Here is an 11,174-nt window from a genome sequence, read left to right on the forward strand (position 1 = left end):
ACAATTTGTGTGAACCAGCCCTAGAGGGACAAAAAATGCAACGATTTTGACTTAACAAATTTGTGGCTCTGACTAACTGTGGGCTGCTTCAGAGCTCACTGCTGTTAACCTAGTTGTACAAATGGGGATTGCACAGCTCACATTTTCTGATGACACACAGCTTAGGTGAAACATCTAACTCTGAGAAAAGCAGAGATAAAACTCAGCAGATTCTAGGGAAGCTAGAGACGGGCGAAGAAAAAAATCAATAGAATGAGGTTTAATCAGGATAAATGTGGAAATGGTTCCATTGGGAGAGAATAAATTGGTATGTAAGGATAATCCAGGGGGAAAAATGTCAGCTAGGAAGCCACACTGAAGGGGGAAGATTCTAAACTGGAAATAGCAGGGTGTGGGAGATTAAATTTGGATATACATCTTGATGAAGCGAAATGTTCTGTGAAGTATGTTGTTTATACAGAATGAAGACAGTGATCCTGGCTTTATAGCAGCACTGCATAAGCCACTGACTTTAAATTGTGTGTTTCTCTCTTTGTTATCTATATTATTATGTGCTACTGGGGAATGCATACTTTTTAATAGCACCATCTTATGCATATTTTTTCAGAAGTAATTCTTGCTGAGTTTGTTATGACTTACTCCCTGTTTCTCTGACAGCATGAACCATGACTGGCCCAACATGGAGCTGTTGTCAAAAAGTGAATCCTTCTGATAATTTCTATAGGTGTATGTCTTCCAATGATATGTGAACTCTGCTTGGGGCTCCTCTAGAGTTGGTTGCACTACTGCACTGGAAGCTTCATGGTGAATATTTCCTATGTTTCCTGATTAAGGAATTTTTTGCTCAATTACCTTTTGAATTAATGGAGTTAATGGGGGGTTTACATGTTACATTCAGTGAGTGCGCAATCTATGCACCTGTGTACCCAAAAAGGTTGGGGGATGTGTGGTGAAGTACATCTGGAAAGGGACATGAGTTGTGGCAGGAAAACAAAAACCCTTAGAGGTTCACTCTTTGCAGGTTGGAAGAGGTCCATGCTGGCTGTGACTTGACCAGCCACTCCCTGAACTGAGAGCAAACCCCAGAGTCCCCCTCTGCTGTAACGCTGGTGAGAGAGTGGTGAGTTCTGATGAGCTCCAAGGGCAAATTTTGCAGCTTAGCAAACCCTTGACAACTGCTACCTTTGCTTTATAATTCCCAAGTTCTGCAGTCTACAATTTTCAAGCTATCAGTTCAGATGCAGTGATAGCTTTTTCACCTGCATTCCATACATTTATTGACTGTTTCTTTGTAACCTGAAATCTTTAGTTGTTAATATTCATATTACAATTTGATTCAGCCCTTCAAAACCTGTCTTCTCAGCTTTGGGATTTTGAGTATATGTTCATATTGATTACAATTATTTGATTTTTAAAAACCAGAATAGCAAAAAGGTCACTTATAAAGGCAAGCTCAGGCTCTGTTCATTACCTTTCCATATTCTCTCTCTCTCTCTCTCTCTCTCTCTCTCTCTCTCTCTCTCACACACACACACACACACACACACACACATACTTACACTTTTAAAGATGAATCTTTTCTGTCTCCCTCTTCTGAGAAACACAAGTTGGTAAAGATTGCTTCAGCAAACGGGAGAGTTCCCCCAGGCATAATTGTCTTGTAAGTCGACTTCTGTTTTTAATTAATTAATTGCCTTGGTTCTCCAGCTTTTGCTATACATCTTTTCTTTTCTCTCTGCGATAGAAGGATTTAATTCCGTAGCTCCCAGCAACATCACATCTTATTATAAGCACTTTCATTATAACAATGCATCTTAATTATACTTGAAATGCTTTGAACTTGAGAATTCTGCTTTAATGAGTGTGCTCTGTGCATTGTACTGTCTTCTCAGAGGTGTTTAACTGAAGATGTGAGGTCTTCATTGGATCCTGTAGCCTGGTTCAGTTACTGACTGGCCTGGTGCGCCAGTTCATTCATGTGATGGAAGACTAGGCATGTGCCACTCTCTTCCCCATGCACCTGAAGTAGTTTGCAAGGTGTGCAGGAGAGCTGAGCTGAAACAGTCCTGTTTTCCAGGAAAGCACTGCTTTTCTGTGTGCTGACAAACACCCTCCATGTAATTTTGACCCTGGTCCTTTGAAGGATATCTGTGGATGCTCCAAAGGCTGCTTTAGAAGTCTCAAGGCAACTGGCCTACCCTTTTCTACCAAGCACAGAGAAGTCCCCTAACCCAACTGAGCCAGGGGAAAGGAACCTGTTGTTGGACTCCAACTCCCATCAGCCACAGCCAGCATGGCTAATGGTTGTAGATGATAGGAACAGTAGTCCAACAGCATCTGTAGAGCCACAGGTTCCCGGCTTCTGGTTTACATGGAGTCCTTTTATGTACGGTGGTCACACAACTCATGCTCACTTTACATATTTGATAACAACCTTACGTGGGTGGTGTGGGGATAAATATGTGATAAATAAGTAAATAAATAGAAATCAGAGGGAACCCACCATTCCTCACTTTCCATTTATTTCTTTTTAACCCACCCACACAACCAGCAGGTTTTCCTTGCTTACCAGGCTCTGCTAAGGTTGCGGGATAGCCCCCCAAAACTTCCCAGAGTATCATTCCAAGAGGCTGGAAAGAAGCCCTCCACCATGTTTACCAACCTCAGGGAAGGAGAGGTGAGAGGTCTGGGAGCATCCCAGAGGTCAGTAAGGAAAGTGCCGCCATACTTGCTAGGCTCTGGGATGGTTGCGGGAGGGCTCTTAAAGTGACCATCCCCAAACCTGGTAAGCAACCTTCCACCTCACAGAGCGGAGCAGGGTGGGGAGGGTGGCAATTCTGGGGTTTCCTAACTTTGATTTTGCCTTTGCGTGCAGATCCTAAGAACTGAACCCTCACGTAAGTGGTTGACCAACTAAATTCACTTGTAAGCCCTCCCCTAAGGCCATGTGATTGTACATAACCCCACTCTGACGTCAGGCCTTCATGTGAGTAATGAGGAAGGGAAAACTCACAGAGGGTATATATACCACAACATGAAAATACAAAATGAGAACACAAAATACATAATAAAGACAAGAATGAGAAGAGACCAATAACCTCACTCCCACAAACACATTTTAAAGGGCATAGACTGTTAATCAGTCAAAGGGCTGGTTAAAGAGAGACCTTTTCACCTGGCACCTAAAGATATGCAATGAAGGCACCAGGCGAGCCTCCCCGGGAAAACATTCCACAAGTGGAGAGACCATTCCTGTGTTGCCGCCCCCCAGACCTCTCCTGGAGAAGGCACATGAAGAAGGCCCTCAGATGACAATCGCAGGGTCTGTGTGTTGGCATGCAACCAAGGAAACGGGGGCAATTGGCAGGCCCCCAGCTGGTCCCAGCCCACCGGCCGGTGTGCCAGGCGAACTCCAGTTCTTGGTGCAGCATGAATCTGCGATCCGAGCTTCAGAAGCTAGGGCACGCTACTCAGCAGAGTAAAAGCTGCACAAACAGAAGAGGCAGGAGAGGCTGTGTGAGCATATTTACAAGCAGTTTATTCAGCTTACATCAGGACGAAAGGAAACATGTCTGATCTCCTTCGTGTCCAAAGCATAGCGGCAAAAACAAAATCTATACACAAACGGAAGTTCCCAGCATACTGTGCTGGAATGTAAACAGACATGTGACACACAACAATCATGCCTGTTCCTTATGGTGGAACGGAATATCCCAACATCCTCCCCCTTTCCGTGTAACCTGTGTAACCTGTGTCGCAGTATTTCAATCCAATTGCAACCGCTGTTGTTGTTTAGTCGTTTAGTCGTGTCCGACTCTTCGTGACCCCATGGACCAGAGCACGCCAGGCACTCCTGTCTTCCACTGTCTCCCACAGTTTGGTCAGACTCATGTTTGTAGCTTCGAGAACACTGTCCAACCATCTCGTCCTCTGTTGTCCCCTTCTCCTTATGCCCTCCATCTTTCCCAACATCAGGGTCTTTTCCAGGGAGTCTTCTCTTCTCATGAGGTGGCCAAATTATTGGGGCCTCAGCTTCACGATCTGTCCTTCCAGTGAGCACTCAGGGCTAATTTCCTTAAGAATGGATGCGTTTGATCTTCTTGCAGTCCATGGGACTCTCAAGAGTCTCCTCCAGCACCATAATTCAAAAGCATCAATTCTTCGGCAATCAGCCTTCTTTATGGTCCAGCTCTCACTTCCATACATCACTACTGGGAAAACCATGGCTTTTACTATACGGACCTTTGTTGGCAAGGTGATGTCTCTGCTTTTTATGATGCTGTCTAGGTTTGCCATCGCCTTTCTCTCAAGGAGCAGGCGTCTTTTAATTTTGTGACTGCTGTCACCATCTGCAGTGATCATGGAGCCCAAGAAAGTAAAATCTCTCACTGCCTCCATTTCTTCCCCTTCTATTTGCCAGGAGGTGATGGGCCCAGTGGCCATGATCTTCGTTTTTTTGATGTTGAGCTTCAGAGCATATTTTGCGCTCTCCTCTTTCACCCTCATTAAAAGGTTCTTTAATTCCTCCTCACTTTCTGCCATCAAGGTTGTGTCATCTGCATATCTGAGGTTGTTGATATTTCTTCCAGCAATCTTAATTCCGGCTTGGGATTCATCCAGCCCAGCCTTTCGCATGATGAATTCTGCATATAAGTTAAATAAGCAGGGAGACAATATACAGCCTTGCCGTACTCCTGTCCCAATTTTGAACCAATCAGTTGTTCCATATCCAGTTCTAACTGTAGCTTCTTGTCCCACATAGAGATTTCTCAGGAGACAGATGAGGTGATCAGGCACTCCCATTTCTTTAAGAACTTGCCATAGTTGTCTGTGGTCAACACAGTCAAAGGCTTTTGCATAGTCAATGAAGCAAAAGTAGATGTCTTTCTGGAACTCTCTAGCTTTCTCCATAATCCAGCGCATGTTTGCAATTTGGTCTCTGGTTCCTCTGCCTCTTCTAAATCCAGCTTGCACTTCTGGGAGTTCTCGGTCCATATACTGCTTGAGCCTTCCTTGTAGAATTTTAAGCATAACCTTGCTAGCGTGTGAAATGAGTGCAATTGTTCGGTAGTTGGAGCATTCTTTGGCACTGCCCTTCTTTGGGATTGGGAGGTACACTGATCTTCTCCAATCCTCTGGCCACTGCTGAGTTTTCCAAACTTGCTGGCATATTGAGTGTAGCACCTTAACAGCATTCAGTTGGAATACCATCACTTCCACTGGCCTTGTTATTTGCAGTGCTTTCTAAGGCCCATTTGACTTCACTCTCCAGGATGTCTGACTCAAGGTCAGCAACCACACTACCGTCACTGTACGAGCCATCCATATCTTTCTGGTATAATCCCTCTGTGTATTCTTGCCACCTCTTCTTGATGTCTTCTGCTTCTGTTAGGTCCTTACCACTTTTGTCCTTTATTATGGTAATCTTTGTACGAAATGTCCCTTTCATATCTCCAATTTTCTTGAACAGATCTCTGGTTCTTCCCATTCTGTTGTTTTCCTCTATTTCTTTGCATTGCTCGTTTAAGAAGGCCTTCTTGTCTCTCCTTGCTATTTTTTGGAAATCTGCATTCAATTTCCTGTATCTTTCACTATCTCCCTCGCATTTTGCTTGCCTTCTCCGCCATTTGTAAGGCCTCGTTGGACAGCCACTTTGCTTTCTTGCATTTCCTTTTCATTGGGATGGTTTTCGTTGCTGCCTCCTGTATAATGTTGCGAGCCTCCATCCATAGTTCTTCAGGCACTCTATCCACCAAATCTAAATCCTTAAACCTGTCCCTCACTTCCACTGTGTATTCATAAGGGATTTGACTTAGATTGTATCTTACCGGCCCAGTGGTTTTTCCTACTTTCTTCAGTTTAAGCTTGAATTTTGCTATAAGAAGCTGATGATCTGAGCCACAGTCCGCTCCAGGTCTTGTTTTTGCTGACTGTATAGAGCTTCTCCATCTTTGGCTGCAGAGAATATAATCAATCTGATTTCGATGCTGCCCATCTGGTGATGTCCACGTGTAGAGTCGTCTCTTGTGTTGTTGGAAAAGAGTGTTTGTGATGACCAGCTTGTTCTCTTGGCAGAACTCTATTAGCCTTTGCCCTGCTTCGTTTAGAACTCCAAGGCCAAACTTGCCAGTTGTTCCTTTTATCTCTTGACTCCCTACTTTAGCATTCCAATCCCCTATAATGAGAAGAACATCCTTCTTTGGTGTCAATTCTATAAGGTGTTGTAAGTCTTCATAGAATTGGTCAATTTCAGTTTCTTCAGCACCAGTGGTTGGTGCATAAACTTGGATTACTGTGATGTTAAAAGGTCTGCCTTGGATTCGTATCGAGATCATTCTATCATTTTTGAGATTGCATCCCAATACAGCTTTTGCCACTCTTTTGTTGACTATGAGGGCCACTCCATTTCTTTTACGGGATTCTTGCCCACAGTAGTAGATATGATGGTCATCTGAACTGAATTCACCCATTCCCGTCCATTTTAGTTCACTGATGCCCAGGATGTCAATATTTATTCTTGCCATCTCATTTTTGACCACATCCAACTTACCAAGGTTCATGGTTCTTACATTCCAGGTTCCTATGCAATATTTTTCTTTACAACCGCTGTACATAAACCTTAAGTTGTTCTCTGTTAACAACCTTAGACAACAGATCTGTAGGAATTTCGTTTCCTGGCATGTAGGACAGTTGAATGAGTCTTTTCTGGATACACTCTTGTGCACGAGGTAATTTATCTCCAAGTAGAGGTTCGTATAAAAGTAATCTCCCTCAGCTTTTGCTGAGTTGGGTCAGAACACTTCATGTGACAGTGCTAGGCTGTGGCTGCAGCACTTCTGGCAAGAACATGACAGCCTGCTGGATCAGGCCAATGGCCCACCTAGTCCCACAGAGGCCAACCAAGTGACTGTAGGAATCCCACATGCAGGACCTGAGCCACAAGAGCCCTCTCTCCTCCTGTGGCTTCCAGCCCCTGGTATTCAGAAGCATTACTGCCTTTGACTGTGGAGACAGATCATAGCCATCATGGCTAGTAGCCATCAGTACACAAAAGTGTCCTTGTAAAACCAGGGATTGGGACTCTGCAATGCCTCTTTCCTACCACATTCTTTAAGAGGGCTGTAGAAGTTTGGGCGTGCCCTCTGGGCTGCCTTCTTGTTCACCCTGTTCTAATGCATGCTTCTATAAATTTCTTTTATTTTTTAAAGACACCATAATCCTAGAGTGTTCTTTAATGAGCGCCGGACAAAGTAGCTTGCACTGCTCCTTATTCTGGCTTGGAAATGGGAGGCCTGACCTCAGATTGCTTCCTTAATAGGCCAGGATTGGCACTTGCTGACTGCCTTCCTCATCCCCCATTAGGAGAACTGTCAGGGAAGTTTAAGTGTGGCAAACTCACGGTTCTCGACGCAAGCTCTATGAGAGTGCATGGTGGGTTAATTGCCTTGAGGCATGTGACAAGGAATCCTAACTTGTGGAACAGCAACTTGTCGGCAAGGAATCACACGTGATGTGGAGCTCTGGACGCAGAGAGTCTTCGTCACCGTGGTAACCATTTGCACCTGCGAATGGAGGAGTGAGTCACAGGGCTGAGAGTCGGCATTCTTTTTATGGAACATCGGAAGCTATTTGTAGTCAAGCTCTTGTATAGAGTAGAAAATCCCCCCTGTTTTTAACACCGCAGATGCCTCTTGAGAGAGAGAGAGAGGAGGAGAAAATACTGAACATCATTTAATCATAAGTGCAGAAGTACTATCTTGCTGGATCAACCTAAGATCCAATTCAGTGCTATTGCTTATCCCCACTTGATGAGCTTCCTGTTGTTCAAGGTGCTAGTCTCTCGCTCAGTTCCCCATTTCAAGGGCTGACCAGTTTAGTTCTGTGAATAGTGACCAGCTATTGCTAATCCAGACCTTCCAAGTGTTCCTATCTTCCAGGGACAGTCCTGGATTTACAGAAGCCATCCCAGTTTCTGATTTGATCCTGGAATGCCCCACTTTTCCTTAAAGGTAAAGGGACTCCTGACCATTGGTCCAGTCACGGATGACTCTGGGGTTGCGGCGCTCATCTCGCTTTATTGGCCGAGGGAGCCGGCGTACAGCTTCCAGCTCATGTGGCCAGCATGACTAAGCCGCTTCTGGCGAACCAGAGCAGCACACAGAAACACCGTTTACCTTCCCGCTGGAGCGGTACCTATTTATCTACTTGCACTTTGACGTGCTTTCGAACTGCTAGGTTGTCAGGAGCAGGGACCGAGCAATGGGAGCTCACCCCATCGCGGGGATTCGAACCGCCGACCTTCTGATCGGCAAGTCCTAGGCTCTGTGGTTTAACCCACAGTGCCACCCGTGCCCCACTTTTCCATAGGATGTCCCTATTTTCATCATAGAAATGTTGGAGGATATGGAAGGACCAGGGATTTTTTTCAACGGAAACTCAATGGAAATCCATACTGGAACCTCTTAGGTGGGCGCCATTGCCCATTATAAGAGATCAAGGGAGGCATTCGTGATGATTTCCAGAACCTCTTTTTCTAGAAAAATAGCACTGGGTAGGACATCCCTGTTTTCATTGGAGAAATGTTGGAGGGTATCCTAATCTCTGTATTTCATTCAAATGAAGGCTAGTGTAAACAATGCCAGACAGTTTCATTTCTTTCCCCACTCTGTGCAGTTGGATAATTGTGAAGCAGGTCACAATTAACGGCAATTTGTATACACAATTTGTATGTACAATTTTTTCCAAAAAAACCCCACTGCACTTTCCTGCAGTGAGGAATCAATTTTTGTGTCTGGAAATAAAAATAATGGAAATTTTGTTTCATTCCTATAACAGAGTATGGATATATCGGCAATTGTCCACTCATAGGCAATCTGGGGATACATAGTTTTTAAATATATATTCAGAGTCAGGCACGTACTGGAGGCCGATCATTATGTAGTGTCATAGCTGCTAATTTAAAACTGGAGTGATGCGTTGGAAGACTAGCGTTGTTTTTATCCTCCAGATCTAATCTGTTTAGGATCAGTTCATTTTCTTAGTTACCGCTGTATTTTAAGAAGGCAATTTTTCAGTTCTGTGCTAACATCATTTATCACCTCCGTACAAGGCTCTGACAAGACACTTGCCTTGTGATTATACATAATAACAGCTGCCCTTTTCTGAACCTCCAAAGTTTGCACTCTGCTATCTCTGTGCAGCAAAAGTATTGGTGTAACTTCCTTGAGCGCCCAGTTCCTTCACCCTGCTTGGTGCTGCTGTAACAAAGCCAAAGGGTTAGTTAATTTCTCATCCTGTCCTGTAACAGGCAAGATGTACTCTTGGTGCTAAGTGTAGTGGAGAGGAGAAAGGGGCCAGGGCTGCTGTCCAGTTGTTTGATCTTCTCAAGGAGGAAATAGCAAATCTGACCTCTTAGCTGCTGAACGTCACTCAATTAATGTCTCGGCAAAGGGCAAGAGCAATGTCTCAATTCCATTAGGGATTAGGTGGAACAAAAGGGATGGTGCGAGAGCACCATGTTGGTAATCAATTCTCTGATTAACAAGACCAACCTTCTAGTAACCCCAAGAAACTTAATTAATGCAGAGCCTCTTCGGATTCTCTTGCTCAGCGCATAGAAAGGAGCTCTTCATTCCCTAATGAATTCTCGTCTACTTCTCAGGGTCCATATTGTGACAGCGTCCAATAACGTCATCAGGACAGACAGACAACTGAAATTGTCACAAAACCTCTCCTAAGCAATGACCGCCACATGGCTGAAGGCCCATTCACTGCCATGTGCTTCTATAAGGAGACTCATTGGAATAGGAGAAACTTTTTTTAAAAAAAAAATATGCATGTGTAAGGAGTGCCGCTGTGGATTTCATCTGGTTGCTTTTAATGCTGCCATTACTATTTGGACCAAGGGAAGGACTGTGACAGTGGTAGAGCACATGCTTGGAAAGCTTCAATCCCCAGCATCTCTAGGTATCGCCCCCTGAAAATATGGAGAGCTATCGCCAGCCAGTAGAGACTTGGGATGGAGAACCACTAGCCCTTCAGATATTGCTGGACACCCAACTCCCATCAGCCCTGGCCAGCATGACCAATGAACAGGGATAATCTAGACCACAGGTCTAGTGCAGGGTCAGCAAACTTGTTCAGCAGGGGGCCGGTCCACTGTCCCTCAGACCTTGTGGGGGGCCGGACTATATTTTGGAGAGAAAAAATGAACGAATTCCTATGCCCCACAAATAACCCAGAGATGCATTTTAACTAAAAGGACACATTCTACTCATGTAAAAACATGCTGATTCTCCGACTGTCTGTGGGCCAGATTTAGAAGGCGATTGGGCTGGCCCCAGCCTTGGGCCTTAGTTTGCCTACCCATGCACTAGTGTATGCAGAACTAGATGGATCAGTAATCTGATGATATAAGGTAGCTTCCTACATTTGTATTGTTGCTGTTTGCAACTGGTGGTGCTTAGTGTCCTTACTTTGGAGTTTTTGTTTTCATTATTTATTTCATAACATTTGTACGCTGCTTGATTGTAAACAAACAAACAATAACCCTCAAAGTGGTTTACAAAGAAGATATTGGTTTAAATACTGTATTTAACTACAGTTGAAATTTGGTTCCCAAACGCCTCCGTTTTGGAACGTTTTGGCTCCTGAACACTGAAAACCCGGAAGTAAGTGTTCTGGTTTCCGAACATTTTTCAGAAGCTGAACATCCAACGTGGCTTCCACTTGAGTGCAGGAAGCTCCTGCAGCCAATCGGAAGCCATGCCTCAACAACCGAGGTCTGACTGTATTATGCTTGTATCCAGTGCTTTTTTCCTGGGGGGAAGCAGGTGTATGCATACCCTTAAACATTTTGTGAATCTAAGTTTGGCCTCCTTGAGGGGCAGTATTTCAATATGAGTAGGAAAATGAGAGTACCCCTAAACATTTTTTTAGAAAAAAAGCACTGCTTGTTTCCTTTCCTTCCTTTAGCTAGCGCTCAAAGTGGTGTTCATGGGTATTATTTCATTTTATCATTGCAACAAACCTGTGAGGTAGGCTGAGGTTGGCCCAAGATTACTGAGTGAGCTTCATGGCTGACTGGAGCCTGAAACAAGGCTTTGCTAATCCAAGTTCTGTATCATCCACTTGCCACACAGGCTCTCAAAAGTGGCTCTTTATATCAGCCTTTC

Source organism: Podarcis raffonei, chromosome 5 (assembly GCF_027172205.1).
Source record: "Podarcis raffonei isolate rPodRaf1 chromosome 5, rPodRaf1.pri, whole genome shotgun sequence".
Classification (NCBI taxonomy): Eukaryota; Metazoa; Chordata; class Lepidosauria; order Squamata; family Lacertidae; genus Podarcis; species Podarcis raffonei.